The following is a 23,881-nucleotide window of genomic DNA, read 5'->3' as shown; positions in this document are numbered from 1 at the left end:
CATATCTTCTGGAATGACACTGGGCCCCAATAAAGACTGAACACCTGACCGTGGACAACAATGGGTTGTCCATAACAAATTGAGTTCTATGAGGCATACATTTGGGTTAGTACAAAAACAAGCCATTTCATGATTGAAACGATATATTCAAGAGTGAATCCAGCAGATCCCAGAGGGTAAAAATAACTTACATGAACAGGTTGCACAGGTTGCTATGTCATCTACCTATGTTGCACTGATGCCTCTCTCCTTGAAATTACACATATGAATTCAGGGGCTGGGCAGTGTATTGGATTGGCAGTATCATAGTTCAACATAATGTATTGATGATTACCAATGGTTTCAGTCTGTTTTGCTACTATAACAGAATACCCAAGACTGGGTAGAAAGGTTTATTTAGTTCACTGTTCTGCAGGCTGGGATATTCAAGGACATGGACCTGGCTTCTGAGGAGGGCTTTTGTGCTGCATCATAACATGGTAAAGAAGGTCAAAAGAGAGGCAGACATGTGCGAAAAGACAAAACCCAAGGGGCATCCTCACTTTATACAACCCATTTTGGAGGGAACTAATCCATTCTGGCAAGAATTAATTCAGTCTTGAAGAATGAGAACTCACTCACTAATGACAAAATGGCACCAAGTCAGTTATGAGGAATCTGCCCCCATGACCAAAACACCTACTGCTAGCCACACCTCCCAACATCACTATGTTGCAGATCAAATTACAACAGTTTGAATTTTGGTGGGTATAAACCAAACCATAGTACCAATGAAAAATGGTGTTGCTTCTCTGCAATGAGTGAAGGGGCTCAGGAAATTAACTGACACCATTTTTGGTGTTTTCAGGCTTGCAGGGCCCGTGGGAGCAAACATGCCTGACTAGGTAAAGCAACAAAGGCCTCTAACTCTTTTGGAGATGAAAAGCGGAGTCATAATACCAGGCAAGTCATACCACTTGACCTGCTTAAATGCTGGCCAAGAGTGAGATAAATCTAGAACATGTGGTAAAGAAAGGAGATTATGAGTATCTATTATGGCCTCAAGATCAGTTGCAACAGCAAAGAACTCATTCCACTCGTCATCCTATATTTTCTTTTGGAGAGACTGAGGCTAGCCGCCACCTTGACGTTTTGGGGCTTAAGGTCACGAATTATCTAAAAGCTACACATGACTGTATCGGGTAACTCTTGAGGTCCACCTCTCAGCTTCTATATTACTCTAGCCCAGAGATTCTCAAAATGTACTCCCTGAGCCAGCAGCCTCAGCATCACCCTGCCTCTATCCCCAGGTGATTCTGATGCACTCTGAAGTTTGAAAACTACTGCTGTCGCCATTTCTGTGCTAATCGACATCAAGCAGGTATAATTTGCCAGGACATTATTTGAGCATCTATTACATTTTTGGTTCCCTAATGGCAGTGTTTATATACTGGTTCGGCAGAAAGATCCATGGAACCATGCGTCTTGTCTGGGGTTCCCTAGTTATAGGGACTCCCTAATGATGTGGTAACAATAAAAGGAGTGGGATTAAGATGATAGGTTTCAAGGTTTAAATAATATGCAGATATCTATAATAATGTCAGGCATTTTGAAATAACATGAGGAATTTCTTTTAAGTTTTATTTTTTTCTGGCGGAAGCTAGAGTTCAAGCATAGTTCTGGGGTAGAAAGGTGAGAATCAAATGCTCCCACTAACAACTTTACACCATTTGAACATTCTTCTTCCATTTTAATTCTCCCAATAATGAAAACAGTCCAGTCTCTGATCATCTATATCATTTAAAAGACGACAATTTATCTAGATAAGCAAGTCATTTGTTTATTCTGTTAATAATTATTAACAGAATAATTAATTATTAAATATTAAATATTAAAATAATTAATTAATAATTATTAACAGAACAAACAAATATTTTTAACAGAATAAACAAATATAAACAAATTATAAACAAATATTTATTCTTCTAATAATAAAATAATTATTCTGTTAATAATTGAATAATAATATAATATAATATAATAATATGATAATAGTCTGTTAATAATTAATATTCTGTTAATAATAATAAATGACTATTTTCTGTTAATAACTAGCACCAAAAAATTATGCCATAACTCTTAAAATGGAGACAGTGACTTTGTTACAAAATGATAGTCTTAACCAAAAATCACAGTAAAATAGAGAAGTAATGAAAAATAGCATTTGACATACATTTTAATAAAATTTGTGGCCAAATACAGCAACAGAATTATTCTTTTTCTCAACTTCCAAGTTGCACCATAAGTACTTTACATTTCAGGCAGTCACTCTCTCCATAGCAAGCAATGATGACCTGAAAGATGTGTTGTCCCACTTGAGAAGATCCCTTAAGAGCAGCACAACCATCATTACAGGCAACCTGAAGACTCTCAGTATGTTCTACATTAGAGAATATCAGTTATGTGTTAATTAAAGCTATATATAGAGAAGATTACCTAATTAGGTTAACTGTATTCCAAGATCAACTTTCACTGAAGGAGAAGTTTCACCTGGAATTTTTACAAAGTTATTTAATTCTCCATTTGTTTGTTTAGGTATAAAGTAAAGGAAAGAATCAGATCTGTGGTGACATTTCCATCTCTTTTTGCAAAACAAAAGAAATCATTGAACATACATTTTATAGTAAACTTCCATTGGACAGCATAGATATTTGTACTAATTAATTTTTATTATTCTCTACCACATAAGTAAATCACTTATTTTCAAATGTGAGGTAATCTGTGCCAATATTATTTACAAGTTTCTTATAATCATTATATTATTTGTGATTTCTAATGAAAACATATGGTAGGTTAAAGAAAGAACTTTGGATATGCTGGGTTAAGTTTTGGGTCTTGATTTAAAAGAAAATTATAAAGTTGAAAATTTTTTTTTTATTATACTTTAGGTTTTAGGGTACATGTGCACAATGTGCAGGTTTGTTACATATGTATCCATGTGCCATGTTGTTTTGCTGCACCCATTAACTCGTCATTTAGCATTAGGTATATCTCCTAATGCTGTCCCTCCCCCCTCCCCCCACCCCACAACAGTCCCCGGAGTGTGATGTTCCCCTTCCTGTGTCCATGAGTTCTCCAGGCCCACACCTTTTCTAACTGCCAGTATACCAAAACTTCCCTTTAATAAATTATTTAAGAAGGAATGTTACTATTTTGCTCTTAAAATTTTTCATTCTGGATTACAAAGGAAGTAGATTTTTTTTTCCTAAAGAGCCAAGTGGTCGTAACTATTGAAATTGGGTGAGGGGTTCTCATGTTTTCCTATTTTCTCTACTTGTGATAAATTTGAAAATTTAAATGATATAATTTTATGAGAAATATTAGACAAAGGAGATAGGACTAGCTGCCTAAATAGTGTGCATATAATATATCAATTACAAATGTGTAAAGTGATGGTGGTATTTATTTTTTTCTTTTAGTTCACAAATATTAATCAATTAGGACCATTGTGGGCATACAAACATATTCTATGTTCACTTTGTCTAATATTTTTTAACTATCATTGGAATAGTTTCTTATAAAACATATCTAAGTAAAAGTTATAACCATGCTTTTGTTGGTATTTAAAAATAATAAATACATGTAAGCCTAAAACAAAATATTTTTCATATTTTTTTAAATAACAAAAATTATAGAATAAAGAAGAGAAAAAAACTTTTTATAACTTAGTGTTATCAACATTTTAGATTTATCTGCAAATATAGATTAGGTTTAGAAGAAGAGATGCTAATACTTTCTTTGTAGGAGCATAGTATTACTAATATAAACAGTATATTGCTTGCTTTAGACTGAATTGTGCCTCCCCACAATTCATATGTTGAAACCCTAACCCTCAATGTGGTTCTATTTTGAGATGGGGCCTTTGGCAGGTAATTAACTTTAGGTGAGATCATAATGGTAAAAGGTCCTCATAATGGGATTAGTGCCCTTATCAGAAAAGATCAAAGAGCTTGCACTCTTTCTCTCTTTCTAGCATGTGAGAAGAACAACAAGAAAACTGGGGTCTGCCAGAGAAGACGGAAGCCCTCACATTAAACTGAGTCAGGTGGCATCTTGATTTTGGACTTCCAAATCTCCAGAACTGTGAGAAATGAATGTCAGTTGTTTAAACCACCCAGTCTATGGTATTTTGTTATAGCAGCCCAAGCAGACCAAGGCATTACTTTTCTACTTTTAAAAAATTTACACTTTCTGTAGATTAGCAGTCAGCTGAATATTGATAAAGAAAGAGTAACATCATTTCAAAAATAAAAAATTGGTTTGGCAACATACATTTATCTTTTTATAAAATGGGAATATGACCCAAGTAACATGTGTTATCAGCCTAAGATGTATTTATTTTGTCATCAATGTAGTGCTAAGTAATAGTTTTAGTAATGTATGTTCAAAAATCTAGAATTAAACTTCCTACACACTGGGGCAGACCTGTACATTTTGGAAGACATTTAGGTTCAGTATCTTTGAAATATTAAGAAAGTTTCATTTATAACTTGAAGTGTCAGTTCCCATTGATTTATAGCCTTTCCCACAGATTAAAGATTAATGATTTCCAGGCATGAGAACATAGGAAAATTCTCTCTTTTTTGTCTTCAATGTTGCCTCTTTTGGAGGAAAGCTCTTAATGTTTGGTTGGTTTCCAATAAAAATCAAAAGGAGACAGAATCTGGCATGACAGTTGTTGTCCTGGTCATTGTTAAGAACCATGAAGGGTCTGAGATTTTATCCTACTTATCCACTAACAAGTTAATCTGCTATAGATTCATAGAAGCTGGCAGAACACTTGAGACTCTAGGATCAGAGACAAAGGATTTTATTCCTGACAGCAATAGCAGCATCCAGAGTCTCAGCCTTTGTTCCAGTTCCTTGAACGCCAGTTCCCAAAAGTCAAAGCAAGCAAGCAAGCAGGGTCAGGTGATACCTGTGAACACAGTGGGTTGTGTTCCAGGACAGCAGTTTGAGTTTGGGGAAGCCAAATCTTTTATAAGAGGCAGTAAGCCTACCTAATCTTGGCCCCAGAGGGAGACATCATTATTATTGTATCAGACAGTGAACAGAGTGATCCTTTGTTTCTGGGAGAGACACTAGCTCTCATTTCCACCTGTTTGTTATCCAACTATCCCTGCAAAGATATTCCAGAGGAGACAGTCCATGCTTCCACTCACAAGAAGTACACAAATGCTAGAGACCCATCGCAAATTTTCTCCTCACAGAGATAAAATAAAAACATTAAGATAAAAAAAGAGTTTATAAAAATAACCAAACACACACACTATATATCAGGCAATGGACTAGGCTCTAGGGAAGACCACAAACATCCTTCCTCCTCAGAAAGTTCACGTTTTTCTCAGAGAGGCAAAAATAAGCTTAACACAAGGCAAACTTTCACAGGCCATCACAAGAGAGAAAAGAACGTACTACAGGGTGGAAAAAAATTTTGCCAAGAAAAATGAGGAAGGTGTCAAAAAATTTAGCAATTGCTATGTACTTACTGATGAGTAGGATTTTTTATACTTAGAGAAAAAATGAATGACACCATTCTGGGGGAGTAAAAGATGAAATTTAATAGTGCTTTTTTTTGGAAAAAGCGAGTAGGATGGCATGGTGAAGAGAAGCAGAAGATGACACTATTTTAATGTATCTTAGAGCTAGATTGTGGAAGTTTCTCAGTTTTATAAATCAAAGATTCACGATTGGGGTATGTGGGGTTTTCAGATTTGAAATGGAGATTATAGGGGAAGGAAATAAAAGGAATTTAGTTGCTTAGAGGAAAACATTTCTATGCAGAGATTCTCATGTCTTTTTATATTTTCCATCTGCAGGTTGAAAATAAGCTTTTATTTATTTATTTATTTGAGATGGAGTCTCATTCTGTCGCCAGGCTGGACTGCAGTGGTGTGATCTCGGCTCACTGCAACATCTGCCTCCTAGGTTCAAGCAATTCTTCTGCCTCAGCCTCCCAAGTAGCTGGGACTACAGATGTGCTCCACCATGCACAGCTATTTTTTTTTTTTTTTTTTTTTTAGTGCAGATAGGGTTTCACCATGTTGGCCAGGATGGTCTCGATCTCTTGACCTTGTGATCTGCCCACTTTGGCCTCCCAAAGTGCTGGGATTACAGGCGTGAGCCACCACGCCCAGCCTGAAAATAAGCTTTTAAAATTATTTAAGGCATTCTTTAAGCAATGGAGAGTCATGTATGATTTTTATGCAGGACCAGATCTGTGGATTTTAAATAGTCATTAGTTTTAATGGGAAAGGACTAAAGAAGGGAGACGGTGGAATCCTGTAGACAATTTGGAATCCTCTTCAATAGATTAAAGTGGATGAACCAATGAAAATTTACATAAAATGAAAATGTCTTCATGTGGGGAGATGATAAGGAGAACTATTTTGCTTTGTATCATACTATAATAAGTCACAATTAATATAATGTTTTTGTTTTAAACATTTTTTCCTTCTTGCTGGAAATAGGTTCATCATAATATTTATTCACTGGTGATTTCTGTAGAATTTTAAATATATAAGCTAAATCTCAAGTGCAAACATTCACTTTCTTCTTCATTGTCCACAGCCTAAGCAAGGCCACCATTTGCTCAGGCTTGACAATGGCTTATCCACAACTGAACTTCTCTCCATTTGCTCTGGTTCAAGCAAAACTCAATCTAACCTTTAAAACACTAATAAGTGTATGTCATTCCTGTGCTGAAAACTGCTCTATGGTTTCTCATTGCTCTAAGAATAAAGGTAAACATCTTTAAAATGGGTGAATGATTTCTCTCTGTCCAGATTTATAACCTCATCTCAGGCCATTCAGCTTCTTAGTAAAATGAATTAAAGGCACCAGTGGCTTTCTTGCCAATCTCTAAAGTGTGCTATGTTCCTTTGGGCTCTCAGCCTCCCTCATTTGCTATTCCTTCAGCTAGAAGGCTGTCCTCTCTTTACCTCCTGCTAATTCCTACTCTTTTGCCCCTCAGCTCACTTCCTCAGGGAGATTTTCCCCAATTTTCTTCTCAATCTTTATTTGTTACTCCTGTTTTAAAACCTTTACCTTTCTTTAATAACTCATACTAAAATTGAAATTTTCAATTATTTAGGTGAGTATTTGTTGCCTGGTAAATCCAGCCTCACTTTCTACCCTACCTTACCCCAATGCCACTAAAGCTAAACCTGTGATAGAGAAGACAGCTATATCTGCCCTATCCCTAGACCTTGCATCATACTTGACACATGCTGAGTGTTCAGTAGTGTTTGGAATGAACATGGTCAAAGTGTATCTTAAGAAGATCAGTCTGGCTATCATTTGACTGATGAATGGGGGCAGATAGTATTGGAGGTAACGGAGGTGAGCTGGAAGGCTAAAGTGAAGAGTGATGAGAGAGGCTCTAGGACATTGATACAAGATGGTGTTAAGTAAAAAAAAAATTGATGCAACGATCACCTCCAAGCACACCAACAGGTAACCTGTCCCAGAGGTTATGGAATAGAAAGACTCACAGTGGAAACTGAATCACCACTTCATTAAGTCCATTTTAAACCACACAAGAAGAACTATGGGGAAAGTGATACAATAAAATAACACATTTAGAATAGGGAGCAAGTTGAGTAAAGAACCACACAATTGAATTTTTGGGGTATTCAATATTTTTATATCTTCTCTCTCTCTCTCTCTTCCTCTTTCTCTCTCGTTCTGCCACATCAGTCTCCCTTGCTGATGGTGAACCACGGACAGAAGGTGCCCTGAATCAATAGCAAACACTACCTCTATCAAAGACACTGAAAGATAAATATGTGCAGTTAGTTGCAGTTTGCCAATTAGTTTGATGAACATTCAGGAACTTCATATGTGTTTCTTGGTTGAAGGTCACATGCATCAGAATGGGTTTAATCAATAGGTGACTGAATTAAGATCTCATGACTATTAGGTGTTATGTATATTTAGCACATTTTGAATATTTTAGTGCCTCTTGCAGGCTTAGTCTTAAGTACCTGAGGAATATTCAGTATCTTATGGTCCTGCCATTCCTCTCTATGTTTAATACATATGTACTTGACTTGCTAACTACTTATGTTATGCTTTATATGTTGTATACTTAACTTACCCTTAACATATTGAATGAATTCTGCCCATGCCTTACCAGCTTTAGCTTGCTAGCTTCATATTTGTACTCAAAACATATTAAACATTTTGTCTATGATTTATATTTGATGCTTATGTGATAGAGTTGAATGTTCTCAATGGAAATGTATGTTATGAAAGTGAGATAAAGAGTCATTTGCATCCGATTGAGCTGGAAAGTTAGCAAGATATTCTGATAAATAGGTTTGGGAGTGAGGGTGAAGAAGACAAAGATGTCAAAAATATTTCTTATGTTTCCAACTTGAGCATTTGCATAAAACTTACTGAGTTAGATAATATAAGGATTGATATAACGGTAGTTGAAACCATAATTGTGGGTGAGTGCTCCCAGGGAAAGCTGCAAAGGGAACCTTGAGAAAACCAAAAGTCAAGGAGTCAGGGGGAAGTATTTAATATAAATGAGACAGAGAAGAAAATGTCAGAATAGCTAGGGGATACCAGGAGAATGCCCTTGTATTGAAGCCAAAAGGCCAAAGTCTTTAAAAAAAAAAAAAAAAAAAAAAGAATGCTCTATCATATTCAACATCAAAATTAGGTCCAGGGTCAAATACTTTAACAGACAACTCTAAATATATATATATATATATATATATATATATGAAAGTTATATAAACATGTAAGAAGATGCTCCACATCATATGCCATCAGGAAATGCAAACTAAAACAATAATGAGATATCACTACACAGCTATTAGAATACTTAAAACTCAAAACACTGACAATGATATATATTGGTGAAGATGTGGAGCAACAGGAAATCTCATTCATTTCTAGTGGGAATGTGAAATGATATAGCCACTTTGGAAGACAGTTTGACAACTTCTGACAAAACTAAATATGTTATTTTCATGCAATCCAGCAGTGGCACTCCCTGGTATTTACCCAAATGAGTTGAAAACTTATGTCCACACAAAATCCTGCACAGAGTTGTATAAAGCAGCTTTAGTCAAAATTTTCAAAACTTGAAAGCAACCAAAATGTTTTTTAGTAGGTGAATGGATAAATCAACCGTAAACAGTTGATTTCAGACAACAGAATATTATTAAGCACTAAAAAGAAATGAGCTATGAAGCCATGAAACGACATGGAGGAAATTTAAATTCATGTTTCTAGGTAAAAGAAGCCACTTTTTAAGAGCTATCTACTGTATAATTTCAGTTACGTGACATTCTGTAAAAGGCAAAACTAGGAAGATCATAAAAAGTACCAGTGGTTTCTAGGGGTTAGAAGGAAAGGAGGAAGAAATAGGTGGGGAATAGAGGATTTTTAGACAGTGAAACTACTCTGTATTATACTACAATGATGAATGTATGTCTTTAAGAATTTATCCAAACACATAGAGTGTACCACACCAAGAGTGACTCTAATGTAAACTGTGGACTTTGGGTGACCAGAAAAATTAGGTCAAGTTTACCTGGACAAAAAAGAAAGTGCTCAATAGGTTGTGTGGTAGCCTGACTTATGGTGGGATTAGCCAATGTTTTATTCTTATACAATTCTTTCTTTCTTTTTCTACATGCCAATGCTATGTATTGTTCCTAGTCTTAGCAAGTTTTAAGGGAAGAAGGGGAGCCACTTGAAGTGAAGTTTCTCACAGTTTTGTTTTGAAAGCCTAGATCATGGTAGATACCATAGATAAGAGCAAAAGTGAGGAATTCTTTTGAGGACAAGGAGACAATGAGAACATGTCCACCAGATTCATAAAATTGGAAAGTGGGTGAGTCCCTCAGTAGACACACCCTGCTCCCTGCCTTGTTTGGTGTCCTGTGGAAATCCTACACTTTAGAATGAATGAACTCAGAGATGCTGCACCCTAGGTACAGGATTCTCATTCTCAAAAATGATGTCTTGGTCCCAGGAGTAAATGATTTCAAAGCATCAGAGAATCTGCACTAAAAAGCTCCATGTCAGCTTGAACATGAAATTGCTTGTCTCTAACCAGTGTCACAGAAGACTTTAAAGGTCTCTTCAATGCAAGGTCCTGGAAGATCTTGCAAGATGGAGATCGATTGTCTTAAGAGCTGAGTAAGATATGGCTTATAACTAGAATTAGGTTGATTTAAAGAATCAATGTACTAAATTACATTGTGATATATTTCTTGTACATCTGAGTTTGTAGATCAAGATTCTTATTTCTACAATTAGAGAATTAAGCAATTAAGGAGTCAATAGTGTAAGTTCAGCAGAGCAATGAGAAAGTATACATTGAGCAGAGAACAAGAAGTAAGAAAGTTTGAGAAAGGAGGAGAATAAAATTGAATGGGAGCTTGATAGTAAAAGAAAACTTGATTAAGTTTACTGGCTGAGAAAAATAACCAACAGACAGGGAAACACAGTGAGAAGGAAAAGGGCACAGAAAATTATCTGTATTTGCAAACAATATACAAGTACAGACAATACTGTTTTTTCTTTCTGTTTAAGCCTCCTCACATTGAAGATGCATACATCTCTAACTGGTCTTTTATAAGCTATCATTTAAATTTCTTAACTCCTGGATTTCCTTTGCTATTACAAGCCCATGCAACCCTAGCCTGTTCTCTCTCTCTCTCTCTCTATTCTTTTTCTTTCTGAGATGGAGTCTCACTCTGCTGCCCAGGCTGCTCACTGAAGCCTCCATCTCCTGAGTTCAAGCAATTCTCCTGCCTCAGCCTCCCAAGTAGCTGGGATTACAGACACCCACCACTACACCTGGCTCATTTTTGTATATTTAGTATAGACAGGGTTTAACCATGTTGGCCAGGCGGGTCTCAAACTCCTGACCTCAGATGATCTACCAGCCTCGGCCTCCCAAAGTGCTGGGATTACAGACGTGAGCCACTGTGCCTGGCCAGCCTGCTCTCTTTCTGTCTGTCTTTAGGCTTTTCTCCAAAGATATAAGGTCAATTTAATTCAATTCAACTGATTTGACCTGTTGTGTTTATTGATTGCCTGGCCACTGATTAAGCACTTCACCATCCTACTTGCTCTTCATCTGCAGCTTCTTCTCTCAGAGTTGAAAGGAATCATTCTCAGGCTGTACAGGTCTTCTGGTCAGTAGGAAGATCCCTCCTTTGATGGAACTGTGGATGAACCAATAGTTGTTAGGTTGCATTTAGGAAAGGAGTCCCACTTCACTACTTTTTATGTAGAAATTTTGTAGACAAAGATACCATGTCTATCATGTGAAGTCGTGTCTAAGGAGTTCAGTTTATTATTTATTTGCTAATGAAAGATAAGCATTTTGTCAATGGCAATAAATGACAGTCCTCATTTTATTGCAGGGAGGGAGAGGGAGCAGATCTAAATATCTTGCTAAAACATGATGTTAGTTTATGTTTTTAATTTAAATGAGGGCATTTTGCAATATTTGGTCTGAAACAGTATACATTTATCAAAAGTCAATGGCGTTGGCTCTGTTTTTCTTGTGTACTTGTGGAGGGGAAGTGCACATTTCATTGTTGGCAGCTGCTACAGCTAGGAATATGGAGATACCTCTCCATGTGATCAAGAAACAGAAGTTAGGCCCAGTCAATCCTTGCTCAGGGACATACTGTGACCTAGACAAGTCCCTGAATTAAAATGTCCTTAACTACATCTAAAATGGGGTGACTAGTACCTATTCTGAAGAATTATTAATATATGCAGAACACTGAGTCAGGTGTCTGTGTTAAGAAAAAGTAGCTACTCTGGTTAATATTATCAGTCTGCTGCTAAATGGCAGAGAACACTGAGTCAGGTGTCCGTGTTAAGAAAAAGTAACTACTCTGGTTAATATTAATTATCAGGTTGCTGCTAAATGGCATCTGCTACAGACATTTTGGAGGGAGAGGGTGAAGGGTAAAATATTTTCCATTATCTCCATGCTCTACCCCAAATACTCGTTCCTGCTGCACTTACTTCATTTTTGTAAAAAGCTGGAACTGTCCCCACAAAAATAAACACAAACCCAATTCATTCATTTCTTCGTTTTGCTTTTTAAGCAAACACTCACATTTTAGTATGCCACAGGCTAGCTGAACGTTGTGGAGTTTGGGAGGCTTATAGGGGTCAAGCAGCACTGCAGAGATTGGGTTAACATTAGGTTTATCTTGAACACTCAACGCAAAGGTTTCTAACACCTTAGTAAAAATTTCCCCAGACTCCCCACCCCAACACCTCCCAGGTTCATTGATTTTTCCTTACTGTTGCTTCTTGTTACATATCTTGTTCTTGTACTGTCCCACTATATTATGTGGTTTACATGACTGTCCATCTACTTACATAATGAGCCCACAGACTTTGCCGTTGACCCTTACTACTAAGAAGATGCTCAATAAATGCATGCATCAATTCATAAATAGAATTCTGAATAAATAAATTAATACCAATGGAGAGGTACAGACAGGTTATGAAACTGTAGCCAAGTTCAGTTAGAGCAGGGAACCAGCCATCTTCACCTTCACAAGGACAACCTGAAGGCAAGCTCCAGGGCATGCATGCTTTAGGTGTTACTGGAAGAGGTTGCACTGAGGACTAAGAACAAAAGGGTGGGCATTTAGGGGGCACTGGGCTGCTTTAGAACCTTTTTTTTTCCTCCTGGGATTCACTTTCCTACATTACGCCCCACCCTTATTCACCTAGCACTGATCCTGATAGCTTCCATTACCTGAGAGACTTTTATATGCATAACAAGACATTTATTCACCAGGACATCTCCCCTCAGCCTCCCATGACTTGTGCCACCACCTCCCAGAAGCCCCAAGTCCCTATTCCTTTCTGTAGCCCAGGATGCTATAGAAGCTTTAGTCACCTGATCCTTCTTCAAGTCTCATTTTGTGGAACTCCCATGCATGTGTACATCACTAAATATATTTTCCTCCTGTTAATCTTATGTCTTATATCAATTTAATTCATATTCTACCCAAGAAACCTAGAAGAGTTGAAGGAAGCCATTTTTTACTCCCCTACATTAACTTCTTTAAACTTTAGTTCACTCACATGTACAATGGAGGTATTTGTACAGTATTATGTTCCTCATAAGGTTCTTATGAAGATGAAATCTGGAATATCTTAAAAACTGAACAAATGCTTTTGTTATTATTGTGGTTACAATTAACCCTTGAACTTGACTACTAACAGGCTATTGTTGACTGAAATTCTTACTGATAAAATAAACAGTTGATTAACATATATTTTGTATGTTATATGAGTTATATGCTCTATTCTTACAATGAAGCTAGATAAAATGATATTAAGAAAATTGAAAAAAGTGAAAATATATTTACTTATATTTCATTAAGTGAAAGTGGATCATCCTAAGGTCTTCATCTTCACAATCTTCATGTTGATTAAGCTTTGGAGAAGGAGGAAAAGGAGGGGTTCTTGCTGTCTCAGAGGTGGCAGAGCTGGAGGAAGACTATATATAAGTAAACCCATGTAGTCCAAACCTGTGTTTTTTTTTTTTTTTTTTTTTGAGACGGAGTCTCACTGTGTCGCCCAGGCTGGAGTGCAGTGGCGCGATCTCGGCTCACTGCAAGCTCCGCCTCCCGGGTTCACGCCATTCTCCTGCCTCAGCCTCTCCGAGTAGCTGGGACTACAGGAGCCTGACACCACGCCCGGCTAATTTTTTGTATTTTTAGTAGAGACGGGGTTTCACCGTGGTCTCGATCTCCTGACCTCGTGATCCGCCCGCCTCGGCCTCCCAAAGTGCTGGGATTACAAGCGTGAGCCACCGCGCCCGGCCTCAAACCTGTGTTCTTTAAGGGCCAACTGTATTTTGATTTATGAGTTTTTGTTTAAAAGTCGACAATATCTTTTACCACTGGTAGTATATATATTCTTTCATATTCAACTTAGAATAGACTTTTTGTATTTGATTGGGAATAATTTTCTTAGGTCTTTAAAGAAAATACGGGAACAGAGGCAAGATGGTGGACTAGACCCAGCCAGGAGGAACATCTGCCACTGAGGGACTGGGACATCAGGAAGACTGGTGCACTCCAAGTAGGTCTTCAAACGGGAGGTATTGAGAGTGGACAGAGGGAGGATATAGACACTGGGCTGAAGGGGGAGAAAACTGGGAGCCCTGCACGGGGCTACTGCGCACTCATTCCTGGCCCCTAAAGACTCTTGGGGAAGGGGTGACTTGAGCAGGCAAAGAGAAACCTGTTCTTACCATGAACCCCTGGAATCCTGGCAGCAGGAGACCCCACAATCCCTCTGGACACTTGAGCTGGCAGGGAGAGCTGCTTAGAGAGGTGGTGGGGGCCAGACTCCAACCTGTGCAGAGCCCAGAGGGTTTGATGTGAGAACATCTGCAGTGGAGCATGGCCAGGGATACCCATCCCTCAAGGCTTACCATGCTCCCCTAGGAGATTTTTAACCTTAGGGTGATCATTGGACCTGAAGATAGCAGGGCATTCTTGCCAGTGAGATGGGACCAGTCCAACCTGAGCACCTCTTTGTCTGTTGGTCTCTCGCAGGGTCCTAGCTTGCCTGTGCCTACTTGCAGTGCAGCCTTGGATGCCCAATTGGGGTGACTCCTGGGAACCTGCATGAGAGCTGCTGCACTGGCAGGATGCACCTGACCATTGGAGAGCTCCACCAATATGCACCAGCCCACTCACACCTTCCTCCCACAGCAGCCTCTCTCATGCCTCTTTGCTGGCACACACTCATCCATGGCCCCCATTGCTTTGCTGGTGTATGTGTGCACAAGTGGACCTCGCCTCTCGTCCCCAACAGGTTCCTGTGTGTGTGTGTGTGTGCACCCACTGTGCCACTGCTGATGGTATAAGCACACCCTGCTCTCTCCCTCACCATGCCAACATTGCTGATGCAAACATGCACATGGAGACTAGTAGGTCCACTCCCCTGCCCTGCATCACCATTGTTGCTGGTGCAAATGCATGCACAAAGGCCAGCGGCCCTGCATTTTCATTGCTGCCATAGCAAACCTGTGCACAGAGGCTGTCAGCCCCGCACTTACCAGTGCCCTGCCCCCACACCAAGACTGTTGCCAGTGCAAATGTGCACACAGATGCTAATGGTTCCACCCCACATCATGCTACCACTGCTCCCACAGCCAAAGCCTGCACAGAGGCTTGTAGCCCTGTGCCCATGCCCTGCCCGATCTCATGAGCATGCAACCCTACATGCTACTGCTCCTGCTGGCATTTGTGAATGAGCCTGGATCCTGCTGCTACCACCCAAAGAAGTGCTTTGGCTGGTACCACCCATTGAAGTGTTGTGGCCAGCAGTCTGGGAACACCTCGACCTCTCCCGTGCAGCAGGATCCTAAACTCACAGGAACAGAGAACAAGGCAAAGGGCCCGCCAGCCCCACAGAGTGAGAACATGTAGCCCAGAGTGCTGAGCTGAGCCTTGGCCCTCTAAAATATTACTGAAATGAAGCCAGTTAACTAAACCTACCTTATACCACAATCAACCCACCAAGGATATGAAAATAAAAGCAAAAAAATCCCATCCAAAGGACAGCAACTTCAAAAATTGAAGAAAATCAGCCCACGAAGATGAGAAGGAACCAGCACAACAAGTCAGGAGGCTCAAAAAGCAGAGTGTCCTCTTACCTCTAAATTACCACACTAGTTCCCCAGCAATGATTCTTAACCAGGCTGAAATGGCTGAAATGACAGAAATAAAATTCAGAATGTAGACTGAAACCATTATCAAGATTCAGGAGAAAGTTGGCCGGGTGCAGTGGCTCATGCCTGTAATCCCAGCACTTTGGGAGGCCAAGGCAGGTGGATCACGAGGTCAGGAGATCGAGACCATCCTGGCTGACACGGTGAAACCCCATCTCTACTAAAAGAAATACAAAAAATTAGCTGAGTGTGGTGGTGGGTGCCTGTAGTCCCAGCTACTTGGGAGGCTGAGGCAGGAGAATGGTGTGAACCCGGGAGGTGGAGCATACAGTGAGCTGAGATCGCACCACTGCACTCCAGCCTGGGTGGCAGAGCGAGACTCCATCACAAAAAAAAAAAAAAAAAAAAAAAAAAAAGATTCAGGAGAAAGTTGAAACCCAATTGAACAATTCTAAGAAATACGTAAAATAATACAGGAGATGAAAGACAAAATGGCCATTTTAAGAAAAAAACAAACTTATCTGATAGAGCTGAAAAACTCACTTCAAGAATTTCAGACTACAATTGCAAGTATTAACAGGAGACTCGTCCAAATTGAGGAAACAATCTCAGAACTTGAAAATAAGTTCACTAAAATAACTCAGTCAGATCAAAATACATAAAAAGTAATAAAGAAGTATGAAAAAAACCTGAGAAATGTGGAATTATGTAGAGAGATCAAATCTATGACTCACTGGGGCCCCTATAAGAGAGAGAAAGCAAGCAACTTGGAAAACATTTCACAACATCATTCATGAAAACTTCCCAAACCTCATTAGAGAGGCCAACACTCAAATTCAGGAAATTTAAAGAACCCCAGCAAAATACTACACAAGAAGATAACCTCCAAGACAGATAGTTATCAGGTTTCCAAGGTCAAAATGAAAGAAAATGTTGAAGGCAGCAAGAGAGAAGGGGCAGGTAACCTACAAAGGGAACCCTCATCAGGCTAACAGTGAACCTCTAAGCAGAAACACTACATGCCATAATAGACTGGAGGTCTATAAATAATCAGCATTACTACAGAAAGGAAATTCCAACCAAGAATTTTATACTCAGCCAAACTAAGCTTCATAAGTGAAGGAGAAATAAGAACCTTTGTAGATAAGCAAATGCTAAGGGAATTCTTTACCACCAGACCTGCCTTACAAGAAGTCGTGAAGGGAGTGCTAAATATGGAAAGGAGAGACTATTACCAGCCACTACAAAAACACATTTACGTATATAAATTGGTGACACTACATGCCAATCACACAAACACATCTGTATAATAACAAACTAACAACATGATTCATAGGATCAAATCCAAACATATCAATACTATCCTTGAATGGAAATGGGCTAAGTGCCTCAATTAAATAAATGGCAAATTGGATAAAGAAGCAAGACCTAACAGTATGTGTGGTCTTCAAGAGACCTGTCTCACATGCAGTGACCCCATAGGCTCAAAGTAAAGGAGTGGAGAAAAATCTGTCAAACGAATGGAAAACAGAAAAAAAGCAGGAGTTGGTATTCTAATTTCAGACAAAACAGACTTTTAAGTGACAAAGATCAAAAAAGACAAAGAAGGGAATTACATAATGGTCAAGAGTTCAATTCAATAAGAAGACCTAACTATCCTAAATATATGTGCACCCAACAGAGAAGCACTCAAATTCATAAAGAAAGCTCTTAGAGACTTACAAAGAGACTTACGTAACCACACAATAATGGTAGGATACTTCAACACCCCACTGACCATGTTAGACAGATCACGGAGGCAGAAAACTAACAAAGATATTCAAGACCTGAACTTGACACTGGACCAAATGGACCTAATAGACATCTACAGAAGTCTCCACCCCAAAACAAAATATATATTCTTCTTATCTGCACATAACACATGCTCTAAAATCGACCACACAATCAGACACAAAAAGATCCTCAGCAAATTAAAAAAACAAAACAAAACTGAAAACATACCAAACACATTCTAGGACCACAGTACAATAAAAATAGAAGTCAATATTAAGAAAATTCCACAATTCATACAATTCCACATTAATTAAACAACCTACTCCTGAATAACTGCTGAGTAAATAATGAAATTGAGGGGAAATCAAAATCTGGCAGAGACACAACAAAAAGAGAAAGCATCAGATGAATAACTTTGATGAACATTGACGCAAAAATCCCCAACAAAATACTGGCAAACTGAATCCAGCAGCATATCAAAAAACTTATCCACCATAATCAAGTAGAAGTTATCCCTAGGATGCAAGGTTGGTTCAACATACACAAATTACTCAATATGATTCATCACATAAACAGAGCTAAAAATGAAAAGCATGTGATCATCTCAATAGAAGCAGAAAAGGCTTTTGAAAAAGTTCAACATCCCTTCATGTTAAAAACTCAATAAACTAGGCACTGAAGGAGCATACTTCACAATAATAAGAGCTATCTATGAAAAACCTACAGCCAACATAATACTGAAAGGGCAAAAGCTGAAAGCATTCCCCTTGGCAACTGGAACAAGACAAGGATGCCCTCTCCCACTCCTACTGAACATGGTACTGGCATTCCTGACCGGAGCAATCAGGAAAGAGAAAGGAATAAAAAGCATCCAAATTGGAAGAGTGTGTTTCAAACTATCCTTGTTTGCAGATGATATGATTTCATTTATAAATATTTTAGAAATATTTATTTTAAAATATTTTATTTATAAATCATATCATCTGTCAACAGGAAGAGCTTGCAGGGTTTTTTACATAAAATCTGTGGGCTTTTTCAGATAGAATCAGAGAGTCAAACTATCCCTGAATCACATTATTCGTAAACAGGGATAGTTTGACTCCCTGATTCTATCTAAAAAACTCAATAGTCTCAGCCCAAAAGATGCTTGATTTAATAACCACCTTCAGCAAGTTTCAGGAAGCAAAATCAATGTATGAAAATGAGTAGCATTTCTACGCACCAACAACATGCAAGCTGAGCACCAAATCAAGAACATAATCCCATGCACAATAGACATGAAACGATTAAGTACCTAGAAATACAACTTACCAGGGAAGTGAAAGATCTCTGCAAGAATTGCAAAACACTGCTGAAAGAAATCAAAGATGACACAAACACATGGAAAAACATTCCATGCTCATGGATAAGAAGAATCAATATTTTAAAACGGCCATGTTACCCAAAGCAATTTATAGATGCAATGCTATTCTTATCAAACTACCAATGATATTCTTCACAGAATTAGTAAAAAAAAAAATTTTTTAAGATTCATAGGGAATGAAAAAGAGACCAAATAGCTAAGGCAATCCTAAGAAATAAGAACAAAGCTGAAGGCATGACATTATCCAACTTCAAACTATACTACAATGCTACCAAAACAGCATGGAACTCATATAAAAACACACATATAGACCAATTGAACAGGATAAAGAGCCCACAAATAATACCGCATACTTAGAACCATCTGATCTTCAACAAAGTTGAATTTGTTGAAAGCAATAGGGAAAGGACTCTCATCATATATAAAAATTAACTTAAGATGGATTAAAGACTTAAATTTAAGACTTCAAGCTATAAAAATCCTGGAGGAAAACCTAAGAAATACTCTTCTAGTCATTGGCCTGGGCAAATAATTTATGACTAAGTTTTCAAAAGCAAACACAACAAAAACAAAAATTGACAATTGGGACCTAATTAAACTAAAGAGCTTCTGCATGGCAAAAGAAACTGCCAACATAATAAACAGACAACCTACAGAATGGGAGAAAATACTTGCAAACTATGAATCCAACAAAGGTCTAACATCTAGAATCTATAAAGATCATAAACGAATGTCCAAGCAAAAAGCACCCCCACCAAAAAGTGGGCAAATACATGAAGAGACACTTCAAAATAAGACATATATGTGGCCACCAAGCATATGAAAAAATCCTCAGCATCACTATTCCTTGGAGAAATGCAAATCAAACCACAATGAAACACCATCTCACACTAGTCAAATTGCTATTATTAAAAAGTCAAAAAATAAAAGATTTTGTCAAGTTTGTGGAGAAAGAGAAATGCTTATACACTGCTGGTGGAAATATAAATTAGTTTAGTTATTATGGAAAGTAGTTTGGCAATATCTCAAAGAACTCAAAGCAAAAATTATTCAACCCAGTAATCCTATTATCGGATATATACTTAAAGGAACAGTCTACTGTAAAGACACATGCACATGTATGTTCATCACAGTATTATTCACAATAGGAATGACATGGAATCAACCTAAATGCCTATAAATGGTAGACTGGATTTTTAAAATTTAGTACATATACACCATGGAATACTACACAGCCATATAAAAGAATGAGATCATGTCGTTTGCAGCAACAGTGATGGAGCTGGAGGCCATTAACCTAAGCAAACTAATGCAGGAATGGAAAACCAAATACCACATGTTCTCATTTATAAGTGGGAGCTAAACATTGAGTACATATGGACACAAAAACATGAGCAACAGACATGGGCACCTACTCGAGGGTAAAGGAAGGGAGGAAGAAGAGGATTGAAAAACAATTTATTGGGTACTATGCTTATTAATCTGTATACCAAACCCCTGTGACATGCAATTTACCTATATAACAAACCTGCACATGTTCCCTTGAACCTGAAATAAAAGTTAAAAAAATTAATGAAAAAAATGAATAATTTTTTCCTTAAACTACAAAACATTGCAAAAGGAAATTAAGGAAAATCTAAATCAATGGAGAGTGATTGTGTATACACTGATCAGAAAATTCAATATTTTAAAAATAACAATTTTACCCAAACTGCTGTATAGATTTAATGCAATGCCAAAAAAATCTTAAAGAGAATAATTTTCTACTCCCTCCAAAAATAAAGTAAAATAATGTATTAATGATAACATAAATTATTCTTAATTGAACCCTACCTGTCAAACTTTGTGTAAACATCTTACGATGATTCATTCATTGACTTAATTCCATAAATACATGTAAATCATGCAATACTGGAGGCAGATTTCAAAAATAATTTTGTCACTTATATGTAGTTAATGAATGAGGTTCAGAAAATGGCAAACTTCTTGAAATTCTAGATAGTATCTCCGGGTGAAAGTGCATTTCGTCAGTTTCTCAATGGAGTCTATAACCCACTCCTCTCCCCCAAATGATTACAAAATGCTTCTCTGTTAAGTACTGATTCAAATTATTTTTGGAAAAGAGCAAGTTTCATTATGTGTACTAAAATAAATTAATTCTATAAGTAAAGAGTGCTTCAACCTCATGCAAATTTGTAGCTTGTTTGAATGGTTTTCAGGACAATAGCAACAAGCTTCTTTTTCCATACTTAACCTGGATCTAAATAATTAACAAATTCTCCGTGGGACGTTAAACATGCTTAATAATGATACTATTCTAAAGTAAATGCAGGGGCTGAAAAGGTTCTGTTCCTTTTCCAAGTTTCAAACCAAAACGGTTGGTGTTTTAAAACAAGGAGCATGTTCTTTGAGGCTGTGTTTTCATTATTAAGCTGTAGTTCATGGTCTTTTATTGTCATTTTGTCTATATTTTAAGCCAATCCTGTAATAGCTTCTTTTTAAAGAATAGGGTTAAATTTAAGAGTTAGAACTTGCCAAAGTTGACCAAAGGGAAGGGGAATGAAATTACTTGCTGCTAGTTGTAGCTTCTAGGCTGAATCTGTAATAAGTGGATAAAGGACTTTCAATACTTCTTTATCTAACACACTTCCTGCAACTAGTAGTTAACGGATGTGTCAAAATTTTCTATATTTCTTTCTCCATTAAAAAGTCAATTGTGATTGTTATTCTGATCAATATTTTCAGAGCAAACAAAACAATGTATCTAACTTTTAAAAATAATGTTTTATCATGAGCCTGATTGTCTGACTCCTTTAATCTGGTGGTGAAAAAGATTGAGTTTGCCGTTATCTGAACTTTGTAGTGATGGCAATGGTCCTATTAGGTCTTCTGGGTCTCTCTTCTGTATTTTAGTGATGTGTTAAATGTGCTAAAAGTATCGTTGAAGGTTCCTTTGAATTCTGAGATTCTATGATTCTTTAAGCATTGGTTGTTGAGCAGGATCAGAGTTTTAGAGCTTGAAGTTATTTTTAAAATCATTTGTTTTCTAAGTACCAATAGTTAACTTCTTGTCCAAAATTACAGTATTAGGAAGACAGCAGTCTCTGCCTGAAGTCCCAACATCTAATCAGATGCTTCTCTCCAACATGGAAGAACATGGGTTTTGTCACTGTGACTACTATGTGGAATTCATCCTAAAGATTATGCAAGGAAGCCTCACAGCATGTTCCTTGCAGAACAGTGCCCTGGTTATAAGCACAACTCAGGTCACCTAGGACAGAAATAAGGGCTGGCTTACGGTTGTGAAATGGGTAAGACAGAAGCAAAAATGATAAAGCAAATCCTTGAAATAGAAAGAGTTGGGTTTTTATATTATTTTTGTGTACCTATAGGGCTTCCTTATAGTCAGTTTAGATTTCACTGAAAATTCCTTTATACTTAACATTTTTCAGGTGTATCTGATATCTCATACTCTACATGGACTCATTCATGCCTTTTAATGCAGTTCGTACATAACTTTGTAATAATCACCTTGTTAATGTAGCAGTATATTGGAGCATTTATTTGAGAGTAGGGTAAGATAAGAAGAGGAGGGAATCATATTGGAGAGATAGATGATAGGGAAGTGAAATGAAAATGTGAAGTCTATGATTACAAAGGTAAACAACTTCCTAAAGAAGTTTTCATAAATTTAAAAGAAAAGTAAAAATACTATTATTGAAATCCTCTTTTGTCTGATATCCTAACATTAAACATATATCTATCAATAATCTATACATGCACATACATGTGCAAACACACATATATGCATATTAAAGAGGATAAACTGTGATTTAGAGATATAAATGCCTATTTTAAACTTTGAAATATCTTTAAATCTTCAAAGTAATTTGTGATATGAGCTTTTATTCGATAATCTCATCTTTTTCATTTAATATTGTTTCAAATAATATTTTTCTATCTAATCTTTGGCCATCTTTGAAGTGTGTGACTTAAGTATGTTTTAAAAAAGGTTCTATAAAATGGAGACAGATATAAAGACCTCACACACACACACACACACACACACCCCACACAAAAATGTAGGAACACTTTAGGGAGAGAGGAAGCATTTCCTGAATATGGTCCTTGTGGGACAATGATTTCAATCATTCATTCTTATATAAATGGGCAGCTTTTGTTATTTTTTTGATAGTACATTAAAAAAATCAAATCCAAACCTAGTCTCCTTAATGGCTGGATGTGAAATGCAGATTCATAGCATTTATCTTTCACACACAAGCTATAAATTATTTCCATTCATAGAGTTTTTATAGATCCTTTTTTCCAAAAAAGAATTTTTGTGTCCAAACAACAAATTTAGTAATCATTTACCAAACTTTGAAAGTGGTGTGACTATTAGAAAATAAAGGAAGGTGTTCAAGACCCTGGTTAAAAGCAAATGTCCCTTCAGCAAGTGGGAAGTGTTGAAGTGTAACAATCAATGTGTAGAGTCTTGAATAGTTAAGAAACAGGGGCCCAGAGGGTGAGCACATCTAGTTGTGCTGTTCTCCCATTAACGACCCTACCATATGTCTAACATTTAGCTAATTTTATTTTCAGAAGGTATAAGGTGCCAAGTCATCCACCACATTGGTACGTTTAAAGAGCTGGGGTTATTTTACCTCTTTGCTTACATGTGAAAATCAACACATAAGCTCACCCGTTAGGTTTCAGTCAAGCCTGAACAACTTGGGAGTAGGGATGCAAAGTTTATTTGTGGTCCCATCATACACAATAAAGATCCTGTAGTGGTTATTTTTCCATCGCCTCTGCTTGACCTGAAATATTTTAATAGGATCTAAAATATCTCATGATTGACCTTCTACTGTCAAATAGCAATCAGGATGCTGTGTTTAAAACTGACTTTAAAGCAGAACACAATTTGCTAAGCAATATTGAATGAAATGCAAATTTCTCAGTAGTTGCTAGTAAAACAGTTGTTAGATTGTTCAAATATATGCTTAAAA

At 37.3% G+C, this 23,881-nt stretch overlaps 1 long non-coding RNA gene across 1 annotated transcript in view; it reads right to left on the bottom strand.

Moving 5' to 3' along the window:
• The window catches only part of LOC134737166 (uncharacterized), a 117,213-nt gene that overhangs the window by 36,514 nt on the left and 56,818 nt on the right, over positions 1–23,881 (bottom strand). The window contains exon 3 of the long non-coding RNA XR_010121812.1: positions 11,136–11,234. This is a non-coding gene — a long non-coding RNA (uncharacterized lncRNA). The remainder of the gene's footprint in view (positions 1–11,135; positions 11,235–23,881) is intronic.

This window comes from Symphalangus syndactylus, chromosome 7 (assembly GCF_028878055.3).
Source record: "Symphalangus syndactylus isolate Jambi chromosome 7, NHGRI_mSymSyn1-v2.1_pri, whole genome shotgun sequence".
NCBI classification, from domain to species: Eukaryota; Metazoa; Chordata; class Mammalia; order Primates; family Hylobatidae; genus Symphalangus; species Symphalangus syndactylus.
The sequence above is the reverse complement of the archived record's forward strand: the minus strand, read 5'-3'. Positions and strand labels throughout refer to the sequence as shown.